Source organism: Megascapheus bottae, chromosome X (genome assembly GCF_031878675.1).
Source record: "Megascapheus bottae isolate mThoBot1 chromosome X, mThoBot2.hap1, whole genome shotgun sequence".
In the NCBI taxonomy this organism is placed as follows: Eukaryota; Metazoa; Chordata; class Mammalia; order Rodentia; family Geomyidae; genus Megascapheus; species Megascapheus bottae.
The window spans coordinates 84,728,728-84,741,340 of NC_143547.1; the positions used below are offsets into that span (position 1 = coordinate 84,728,728).

The 12,613-nt window shown below is 34.2% G+C and overlaps 1 protein-coding gene across 1 annotated transcript in view; it reads right to left on the reverse strand.

Moving 5' to 3' along the window:
• The window catches only part of LOC150041479 (teneurin-1-like), a 464,851-nt gene that overhangs the window by 322,124 nt on the left and 130,114 nt on the right, over window positions 1-12,613 (reverse strand). Inside the window, exon 2 of the mRNA XM_090327165.1 lies at window positions 8,990-9,019. The gene's annotated coding sequence lies outside the window, so the exon portion shown is untranslated. The remainder of the gene's footprint in view (window positions 1-8,989; window positions 9,020-12,613) is intronic.

Here is a 12,613-nt window from a genome sequence, read left to right on the forward strand (position 1 = left end):
GATGTATGCCAAAAATAAATTCTCCATACTCTACAGGATTGCTAGTGAGATATCCTGCAGTTGAAACACAATTATCCTAACAATTCCATTTTAGTTACTAACATGTGACCCCAAATAATAAAGTGAAAGGGGTACATGCCAGGCTATGAAATCAGAATACAGAGCTTCTAGTTTTAAAACTAAAAAGTTTTGGACAAATTACTTAGCCTGTTCATTTGTTCATATGCTTGTATACATGTACAAAATAAGATGGTTTTGTTTTTACAAAATGATGATTTGGTAAAAATTAAAAGAATTAATATAGGAAAATAACTTTGACTAGGTTTTGGCCAATAGTAAGTCGTCAATAATTATTCAGTATTATTAAAACTTTGTTACTATTGTGGCATTCTCTGTCCTCATCATCATCATCCACCATCCTCCATCATTTTTGCCATTGACCTTGCAATCAGTACTGACAAGAGATGAAGGACAAATTTTCACTAGATTAAGAGCCAGATGCAACTAGATTTTTATAACAAAGCCATGTTTTTAAAGGTTAGAAAAGACTTAAAAAGTTTAAAGAGTTGAAAAGATATAATCAAGTTAATATAACTAAGAAAAAGATCTGATCACCTAAAGCCTACTACAATCTATAAAAGATTCGGAGGCCAAAAAACCTCAAAATTGTCGGCTTTCTTAGGTGCATCTAGGGCAAGATTCAAAATGGATGAATAAGTACCCTGCTAGACCAGTGATGTAGTGAGAGTTGTCAAACAAATCCTCAAATCAATAAATAGACAACTTCTATTTTGCATCTGTTGTTTTTGACTAGGAAGAATAACAGAATCTTCTGTAAGAGTACACGGAAGGCCAGGATTTACAAAGAGACACTCTTTTTTTTAAAATTGATGTTTCTGAGCTTTTATCAAAGATTTCCTAGAATAATGTCTTAGCTCTGAGAAAAAGAAACAACAAATACCAGATGGCAACATAGAAATACTCCATCCAAATGTATCTTGACAGACTAAGTTACTGTCTTTGATGTAGGCAAAATAATACAGAGGACAGAGAAAAGGGTAGATATGTTGCACATTTACCAAGACATTTTTCAAGTCCTTTGTGATGTGTTATTTTATGGTTTTAAATATAAATTTAGGGAATTGATGATGGTACAAATAGGTTGTCACATAAAAGAATGAACCAACCGTAGAAAAATAAGTGATTCATTTGGCTTGACATCTTCAATCCTTTGTTGTAGTTAACATTTTTATTCATATTGTAGGAAAGGGAATACAGTTTGCCTATAATCTAGAATAAATTACGTATATCCAGCTTGTTAAATGACAAATCATGGCATCATAAATATATAGTAGGATGAAACTATGAGCCAAACATAGTTATGATTTCAAAGACAGATGTTTCTGAGCTCTTCATCTGTGTTAAAACACTTTAAGTATATGGTAGGAGAAATTAGCTTAATATAGCTGTGTATAAAGACTACAAAATTTTAGTTATCTCTAAGCACAGTCAGTTGGCAGGAGGATGAGCTGATGTGAGCTTAGGATGTGTTAAGTGAAAATGTAGACAATACAGAAAAAGAGTGATTCTGTTTTATTTACGTTATTGCTTTACATCTGTGTCTTCTGTTTAATTGTGGGCTCTTCATGTTAGAAAATCAAAGTCCAAATAAGTAGAAAATACTTAGGTATATCATCCCTCCATGTACTTAATGGAAAATAAAATCATAGGGTTAGACAATTAACTCATAAGGATGCTACTCATGGTGAATATATATCTAAAATATGACAACTAAGAGTGTGAGTAGGTAAAAAGCTGTGGAGATAAAGAATACAAGATTGCCACAAGATTTAGGACATTTAAAGAATGATTTGGTGATGCCAGAGGCCTGTTTTAGCTTTTTTATTTATCTCCAAACTGAATTCCATAAATGTGGTAATAGTGTGTATTCCCATCAATAGTGGGTGATAGTTCCTCTTTCCTTTAATCCTTGCTAGCATTTGTTGTTGGGCCTTTTCGTAATGATGATCTTTCTGACTTTTCTGCCACTTTGGGCATATATATGACAGGATAAATCAACATACTAAAGTATACTTACATACTCATGTTCATAACTTAAACAAGTATCAGAATCAGACTAGTTATTCCACAACTGATAAATTATACACACACATACACTTAACTAAAAAAAGGAGAATACATTTTTCATTAGGGGAAGGAACGAAGGGGTCAGTAGGAGAGGGAAAGGAATTGAAAAAGAATGAGGAAACTGAAGATAGAAAATATTACATATTTTGCACAATGGTAGAATAAAATAACCCACAAAAGGTTGTTTTTAAATGGAAGTTAGGGTGGAGAGGGGTTAAGAGTATATAATAGAGGAAATGAACTTTCTCCAAATGCACAATATATATGCATATATATAGCACATGTATATATCCATATATATGTATATATATAAATTTATATGAATCCCATTTATACTATCAGTGAACCGTGAAAACAAAAAAAGGAAATCACAGAAAAGATTAAGAGTATTCCATGGGATATCTTCTATCAGAAGGTCCATTTTTCTTGAACTGTATACCCCATGTATCATTTCCTATTGGTTTCTATCCCAGAGTACATTCCTACACTAAGAAGGACCGAAACACAGAAAATACACAGCATTTTTTAACTTCTGTCATTGCTATATTCTTCTTATAATCACTGAAGTACTGGTTTCACAGTACTTCATCAAGGAGAAGTGGCAAGTTACTTTATCTGAGAGAATATCAAGGTTATATCAAAATTGTATTTTCTCTAGATCTAAGTAATGTCATCTGAAAAAGGAGGGAGTCAGATTAAATGACCACTAAGGTCATGTTTCTGGTGTAAACTGCATTTTAATTGTATTGTCATTCAGTTAGTTTTGAAAATTTTATAACTTCTTCATGAAAATTAATTATTTCACTTAGTGAATTAAACAGTGAAATATTGGCATTTTACATATCAATTTATCACAATGTTGAAAATTTTAAGTTTATACTTCCAGACAGATGGGTTGTGCCCTAAATGAAAATTATAAAAACTCATTGAAAGAGATTTTTACTTGTTTATTTCAAATAGGAGGGGAAAAATGAGGGGAAGGGGTATGGGGAGGGAAATGGAGCAAAAACATAAGAAGGGATATCAATGTGTGAGAAGTAATGCACCCTCTATCTGGTGAATATAACTGTAACCCCTCTATATACTGAAATAAAAAAATAAAAAGTAAATTAAAATACAACATCGAGGACTCAATATTTGCATACCCAATGCTATGGATGTGGTATTGGATATATAAACACAACTACATAGACATACAAATTTATGACTCTACAGGCATAATGCTCTATTGCATAGATTAATATATATCTATGACATACAAACCCTCAGCCTAATTTTATGTTCTAAAATCTAAGTGCCAGTGATTATATATAGAGATTCCTTCTTGAATTCTTGTTTGTTAAACATGTCATGTAAAAATCAATGTTAATAAATTCTTTAATTAAAAAAAAACTTACTGAAAGCTGTTGAACAATAGAAGGATGGTGTCAGTGAAAAGGAGGGAAGGGGTTAATCTGATTAAAGTTCTATGTATGCATGTGTGAAACACCATAATGAAACTACTTTGCCAATTAACATATACTTAAAAATGAATGAGGAATTTAAGACAGGTGTGATCTGGGGAGTGGTACTACTAGAAAGAGGGAAAGGTAAATGTAGTTAAAATAATTTATATACATATATGAATATGTAACAGTGAAGCTTGTCACAATTAGTCTGGGAAGGAGGTTGGAAGAAGGAGGGAGAATGACAGAAGTGGTGAGTGTGATAAAGGTACATAGTGTGCATATATGGACAAATCAAAATAAAAAACCATAGAATGATTAACAAATGGTGATTTAAAAATATGGGGAAAACATAGCTTTGTTTCCAGTTCCCATGTTCTTGTTTGTAATTTGACTGGTTTATTTCAACATGGGCACACTAAAAAAATTAAAATAAAAGCATGAGTTCTATTTGGTGGGAACCATGCAGTTATTGTTCTTTAATCAGCTGCTTCTTTCCAGATGTATTTAGGAGAAAATATTCTATATTAGACTGGAGATGGACTAAGGCTGAGACCCTTGATATGAATTTCTCCCAGCAAGATTTCTTTAAATTATAACTCTTAGTTTTTTACTTGATTTCCATATTGGAGTTGAAATGTGTCATTCACTTAAAAGCATTAAAACTTGGCATAAAAAATCGAAGGCCAAATAAATTATTTATAAACATAAGGAATCATGGGATAAATACTTCATTTTCAGTGCTTTTTCAAACGTAATTTTTTAAGAAACAGAAATGGCAGCTCAAAGTGTCAATGTTTATTTCTAGCCATCTGAGTACAGTGGTTTGTGGAGATGCATAGCCAATACAATGAGTTCATTTTTATCACCACACCCCAAGGAAAGGGTTAATTTTCCTTAGCATATAACTGAAAGCATCTTGGCAAAAAATCCTATCTTATCAAACATTCAATGACAGGAGTAGCTTCCTAAGTAATTCACACCACTTATTCCCAAAGTAACATTGGTGCTCAGATTTCATTTTATTATATTGGAGCCTTGTGGGTAAGGAAAATTTGGCCAGAAAGATGAAGTGAACGAACTCGAAGTGTTGTTGGCAGAAAAGGGGAGGGTCCATACTTTATTCAATAAAAGGCTTTCATATGGTTCCCCCTCTATTTTAAAAAGCAGTAATCTTCATTTATGTATTATTGAGTTCCAGCTGATCTATTATCTCTGGGCTTTTCATAATGGAAGTTGAGTCATCAAAGCCAATACTCATTCAGAGACTATTGGTGAGGCAGGAAGCAGGCCATGGCCTTCATAGTGTTGCTGAAGCCTAAAGTGGCTTCTTTAAGTGGTGGCTACTTCTTGATTTTGTTTCAGAAGTAGGTTGTTTGGGTTTGCAAATATGTACCTAAAAAAATGACTTTGAGCTCTTATTCAATGCTTTATATTTTCCTTCACATCCTTCACATCCTTCTGCTTTATGTTCTCGTCTGGGAGCTTGAAGTCAGTCTGGACACAATCCCTGAGATTTTATGTTCAGTGCTGGAACTCTACAAGTTGAGCAACAGTTCCACTTCCTCCTTTTTGATGGCTAATTGGACATGAGTCTCATGGACTTTGCTGCCTACATTAGCTTTGAACCATGATCCTCAAATCTCAGTTTCCTGAGTAAGTAGGTACTAGCACAACAGTGTTCATTGCAGAATTATTTTCCATAGCTAAGATATGGAACAAACCCAGATGGCTTTCAGTAGATGAATGAATCAAGATGTACTACTTATACAAAATTGAATTCTACACTGCCATTTGAAAGATTTGAAAGTCTTGGAAAAATTCATATTAAGGACTGGGAGATTGGCCTAGTGGTAGAGTGCTTGCCTAGCATGCACCAAGACCCAGGTTCAATTCCTTGGTACCACATACATAGAAAAAGCAGGAAGTGGTGCTGAGGCTCAAATGGTAGAGCTCTAGCCTTGAGAAAACCCAAGGACATTGCTCAGGCCCTGAGCTGAAGCCCAGGACCAGCAAAAAAAAATTCAGATTAAGTAAGCCAGACACAAAGGAGCATAGAATCCATTGGGTCCCTTATTTGCAATAATTAGTACACATCTATAATTCTCCTAGCAGAGGATCATAATATCTCAAAACCTATGTACATATGATCATACAGGATGAGACTAAATGAAATGAACTCTAGGTTATGAACCCAAGAGGTTTATCTTTGTGATTGTTATTCTTAATGTACTATGTGAAGTTATTTCTTTTCTCTCTTTTCCAGTTATTGTTAATCTCATGTGGTTACTGTATCTGACTTTGTTACCTGGTATACTGTATATATAGGGAAGGAAAGGGGAAAAACAAGTTTATTGGGGAGGAAGGGGGGAAAACATGAACAAAACATGAGGAGTATCAACATTTGAGAAGTATGTACCCACTACATGACAAACACAAATGTAACCCCTCTATACATTAACCTGACAATAAAGTACAATAAAAATATCTAAAGAGCTGTGGTATAGAAGAAATATACCTTGTTTGGCTCTTTACAGTGGGTAATAATTATTTTCATTTAAAATGAATAAAATGCTAACCAAAGTCATGAGTGGAATGGCAGCCTCTGGTGTTCTCCATATAATGCTAGTCACCAAAAGGAATGTTGAAAGGATTGGATGCTATACAGATATGCCTAAAATTGGGAGGATTGAACAAAGCATTCTACTCATTTTTCCACCAGAAAGCTCATCAGTTATATGTTTTCTTCATCATTTCTTCATCATTTTTCATCATTTCTTCATCAGATTTCTATGTTATTAGTTAAGGTTTTATGTAGAGTAAAACTTTAATTAACCCAAGCTCAACTAATGAAACATGTTATTTCATGTTGGACACTCAAGTTTTATGAGAAATGGCAACATGGTAACTAAGCAAACAAATACCTTGGATTTATTAAAAGAAACAAGTACTCATCACCTGAGAAATGGGGCCAATAGAGAACCAATAAGGACTGATTTCAGCATGAGAACTTGATACCATCACAGAAAACCATCTGGATGTTAAAGTAAGATGCAATTATGGTCCCTAAGCTGTACTTATTCGCGTCATAAGCGGGCTACAATTTTATAAAATGTTTTAGTGACAAAGTGGAATAAAAGATATGTCACTTAATTTAAAAAAGTTTCAATTAAGCTGGCACCAGTGACTCATGCCTGTAATCCTAGATACCCAAGAGGCTGAGATCTGAGAATCAGAGTTTGAAGCCAGACCCAGCAGCAAAGTCTATGGGTTTCTTATCTTCAATTAATCAGTGCAAAGCCTGAAGAGTTAAGAGTGCTAGCTTTGAGCAAAGTGCTAGACATAGCATCCAAACCCTGCGTTCAAGCCCCAGGACAGCACACATCCCCACACAAGAAGCCTGAACTAAAACAATTTCCCTGTGATAATTGTAACATTTTTATGTTACACATCCATATTAGTCATTATTATGCATGAAGGAAAATAAATATGATATGGTACCAAGTTGTTCTGAATTATTTTTGCTTCAATTTATAAAACATAGTAGTTTATGTTATTTCCTATCTCATTAGCTACATTATTTTTTTGCCAGTCCTGGGCTTAAGCTCAGGGCCTGAGGACTGTCCTTGAATTTTTCTCAAGGCTAGAACTCTACCACTTGAGCCTCAGCACCATTTCTGGCTTTTTCTAAGTATGTGGTACCAAGGAATGGAACCCGGATCTTCATGCATGTTAGGCAAGCACTTTACCACTAGGCCAAACTCCCAGCCCCGTAGCTACATTATTTTTATATCAAAATTTGACTGGTTTTTCATTTATATTTTCTCATTATATAAGATATGTGATTATAAATAATGTAGATAAGTTATTAAGTGCAATTATCTTGTTAAATGATACAATATTAAATTAAAGTGATCTTATTAAAGTGATCTTATAGGTCACTCAATTGAAATATTAATTTTTCAAAGGTTAAAACTAAGACACAGGAAACTTGGGTGATTTGTTTAAGGTCATATAGCTTGTTAATGGTTCTGTAAATTTTCTTGAACAACAAACTAGCTCAATATTCTTTAAATCAACTTGGAAACACAGATAATTTGGAAAACGTAGATAATTGTGGAAAACAAGACAACACTCTGAAATATTGTTCCCATTTGATGGTAGAATTCTAAAGTACAAAATCTGGCTTTCCTCACCCTTATTAAAAAGGTACCTTGTGTATTTATTTTATATCCTTGATACTCTAAAATCAATTTGATGATGTTTTAAGAGACAATAAAAGCCTACATAACATGGAATAGATTTATCTGTCATTGGTAGCAGGGCAGGAATTGCGATTAGCAATTTGGTAGTAATTTATAAGAGTACCTGTTGGGGATCAACATATGAAGCATTTCTTTGTGTTACCCAGCTCATAACTTGTAACTTGTAAGAAGTTGCTATTCTTCATAAATGACTTGCTTTCACGCAAAGTTTGGAAATTTTGTATTCACAGTTTTCAGGGATGAATAGGCAGGAAATGTTCAGAAGTTTAGGGAAGAAATAGTAACGAAACCTTTATAAAATGTTAAGGTCTAATGGAATCTGTGACATTGCCTTGGTTTTTATACCGTATTTGGGTTGGGGTTTAATGAATGTAGCATAGCATTCTTTTCTGGTTGCTGTTTATTGGGACAATATTATGTAACTTGTTTAACTTTACATTAAAGATTATCTAAAGAAACTTCAGCCAGGAGTGGATGGCTCACACCTTTACTTGTAGATACGCAGGAAGCTAAGATCTGAGGACTACGATCCGAAGAGAACCTGAGCATGTAATACCATGAGATGCTGATCTCAAACTACTCAAAAACCCAGAACTGGCCCTGTACCTCATGTGTTTTTACCTAGATCAAAAGATGCTCAGGGACAGCGCCCATGCCCAGAGTTCAAGCCCCAGAACAGGCAATAAATAAATAAATAAATAAATAGCACAAAAAAAAAGAAACTGAAGTTGGAATGATGAACTAAATTTTAGCTGCAGCAATAAAATAAGCATATGTATGGCAAAGAAGACTCAATGGACATATAGGAACTGTCAGTCTCTAATACCACTGAATATTTTGTGTCTAACTTTGTGCATTACATTAAGGCACACAAACAGAGGAAAAGAAGATGAATTTGCTGTATGCTGTCAATCTTTAAGCATTCAAGATCCACTGTGGACAGGGATTTTACTAGGAATAAACATCACATTATATGAAAATATTAAATGAAACAATAAGAAGAAAATATTATTTCTTCAGTTTGTGAACTGCAGTATCTGTGGTCTTTACAGAATTGGGACACATTGATGAAGAAGAGATTAAATACTCTAAAACTTAATGGATAATCAACTAAAAATATCACATACTTACTTTGTTGTAACGGCCAACCATAAAATGTACCTGAAAAAACAAAAATGAAATTTCAATTTCCTTGGTCTTTTATGTTTATATTATCCAAAATGATAGCCTACTTTTTAAATTTAACATCAGAAAGTCCACATGAGGAAAAAAATCTTTATGATTATTTTCAGTTTTATAATGGTAATTAAAAGTCAAAACAGGACTTACCCGAAATATTGTTTTATTTGTTTGTATTGTCAACACTTTTTTCTCCTATGCCATTGTAGGTATGCAGGCAAGAAAATGAGCAGTCATCATTCTCAAAATAAATCATATCTTGATAGTGGGCAGGAGGCACTAATGTCTGCCAAGGCTCCTGTCCAGTTTATCACTTCAAGGTCTACCTAGTGCATTTTTACTTCATTAATCAGTGGTCTAACACTCATTAAATTCCTTCCAAGTCAACTACATCATTCACCAGAGCCTATCACTACAGAGTTGAGATGAAGCAGATTATTGCCACAATAGATTACTGAGACGCTTGACAAATGAGTTTATAATGTTTCATTCTTATGCTGTCAAGTAAAATTTAGTAGGATTACGATTGACATCAAAGGCATTTCTGAAAAGGTCATGATCTTATCACAGCACATAGATTAAACACCATAAGGATTTCCTTCTTTAAGTTTGCTGGGAAATGTTTAAAATGCTAGACAACTTGGAGAAGGTATTTGGGGATTCTTGCTCCTCTACCCCAGTGACCTCACTGAATTTGTTGAAAAGCTGCAGGGCATAATGTTGACACAGTGTTTACTGAAATAACCCATAAGACTAAAAGGAAGGTAGTCTAGTCCTTACGTTTCCATAATCACTGGAAAAAGATAGTTGGATTACAATATGTACAATATTACCTTATTCTCTGGATTCCCAAACTTGTCACTCTGTGCCTAGCCCCTCAGGCAGGCCCATTTGGCTTTTTTGCTCAGATGTACAAATAAAACTATGGTAAACCATCTTAGCAGACCACATAACTTCACTACCATACCATTTTCTAGCAGATAAACTCCTCCCAAATTAGCTGCTAAATTATTTTGATCAGTACCAGCCAGCTGTAACCAGACTAGCTGTTCCCAACATCAGTGAAGCCCAATATTTCTTTTCTGTCACTGATGATTTCAGTACTCAAATGTTTTCATTTTCTAGCAACACTTTACTAGCACAAGTCAAACCATGATCTATCAGTCCTTTTCTAGTCTCAGGTATGATTCCATTAATTTCTTATTTGCTGATATCCCAACTCTCCCTAATACACAGTTATTCTAGTTTCCTGTAGAATAAGGTTAATTAACATCAGGCTTATCTCTCATTCCAAACCATTGTTCATATATTTTCTCCTTCCTTTCTATAGTTCTTCATCTTCTAGCCAAGTTCTACACATCTTTAATCATTAATGGTCAAATTCCTTTAGGGGCTTTGTCGGATTGTTTCAACACAATCAAAAGCTACCGTTTAATAATCATATATTACTTGATATTTGAATTCAGTATACCTTTGTACTTCAGTTGACATACTATAAAATTCACTTATTTAAAAATAAAAATCTTTTTAAAAATTTTTTATTTAATTGCCAGGGTGATGTATAGAGGGGTTAGAGTTACATTTGTTTTTTTGGTATTTTTCTCCATATATTTTATTGTAATTAATAGGAGGGTTACCTTATATTCACCAGATAGAAGGTGCATTACTTCACATACATTGATACCCTTTCTCGTGTCTTGGTCCCCATTTCCCTCCCCACTACCCCCAAAACTCATCTTGTTTTCCCTCCTTCCCTATCCAATTTCAAATAACCAAATACGCATTTATCCAATATATCAGATAACAAAGTGAAATACTGTAACAATATGAGTGAACCAAGGGACAGCAAAAGAGATGAGAGATAACATAGTACATTAAGGACAACAATCACTCATTATATGGCTTTTGTTTTTATATCCTAGAGGTCCTTTCATTTAACGTCACACTGTATGGCCTTATGTATCTAGGTTTTTCTCTGTTGTAAATCTGTGCTAGGAGAGCCCAAGCTTTCTACTGATTATGACAAATGAGGGAAACCATTGAGCCTATGTTTCTTTGAGTCTGGCTTACTTCACTTAATATGATTTTTTCCAAGTATTTCCATTTCCTTACAAAGACTTACAGAGAGTCTTCTCTGAAGAAGAAATAAAAATGGCCTATAGACACATGAAGAAATGCTTGACACCTCTGGCCATAAAAGAAATGCAAATAAAAACAACTCTATGAATCCACCTCATTCCAGTTAGAATGGCCAGGATAAAGAAATCTACTAACAACATATGCTAGAAGGGATGTGGCCAGAAGGGATCACTACTACACTGTTGGAGGGAGTGCAAACTCGTTCAACAACTATGGAAAGCAGTATGGCAGTTCCTCAAAAGACTAAACATAGAACTCCCCTTTGACCCAGCAATCCCACTACTTGGCATTTACCCAATTATCCATAAACAAGGTCATACTAAATCCACTAGCACAATGATGCTCATTGCAGCACTATTTACCATAATAAAAATAAATTTAAAAAATAATATAAAAAATAAAGAAACAAATAAATAAATAAGTAAAAAAAAATCCAGGAGGGATCTCTATTACACTGTGGGTGGGAGCGCAAACTCGTTCAACCACTATGGAAAGCAGTATGGCAGTTCCTCAAGACTAAACATAGAGCTCCCCTATGATTCAGCAATTCCAGTACTTGGCATTTACCCAACCGTCCAGAAACAAGGGCATACTAAATCCATTAGCACAGTGATGTTCATTTACCATAGCAAAGATATGGAACCAACCCAGACACCTCTCAGCAGATGATTGGATCATGAAGATGTGGCATTTATACACAATGAATTCTCTGTTGCTGTCAGAAAGAATGACATTGTCCCATTTATAAGGAAATGGAAAGACTTAGAAAAACTCATAGTAAGTGTAGTAAGCCAGACTCAAATGAACATAGGCTCAATGGTTTGACTCATTTGTAATAATTAGTACACATCTAGGACTATCCCAGCAGAGGATTACAATAGTGCAAAACCTAGATACATAAGGCCATATAGGATGAGGCTAAATAAAAGGATCTCCAGGATATGGAAACAAGAGCTATATCTTGCATAGTTGTTGTTCTTAATGTACTATGTTATTTCTCTTCTTGTTTTGTTGCCATTTGGTTAATCTCATATTGTTACAGTATCTGACTAGGTTACCTGGTATATGTACATATGTTTATTTGTTTATTAGGAAAGGGAAGAGGGGAAAACAAGATGATTGGGTAGGGGTAGGGGAAGGGAAATGGGGACTAAAACATGAGAAGGTGTATCAATGTGTGAGAAGTAATGCACCTACTATCTGATGAATATAACTGTAACCCCTCTATACATTACAATGAAATAATAAAATAAAAATAAATTAAAAATTCACCTCTTTACAAATCCACAAGCTAATAATTGTAAATCACTTATTCAGTTGTGTTACTATCACCACAAACTTATTTTATAATACGATCGCTACAACTTTTAATGTGCAGTCATTCCCTATTCCCAGCCTGATTCCTGCAAACACCAGAAAATTTTCCACATCTATAAT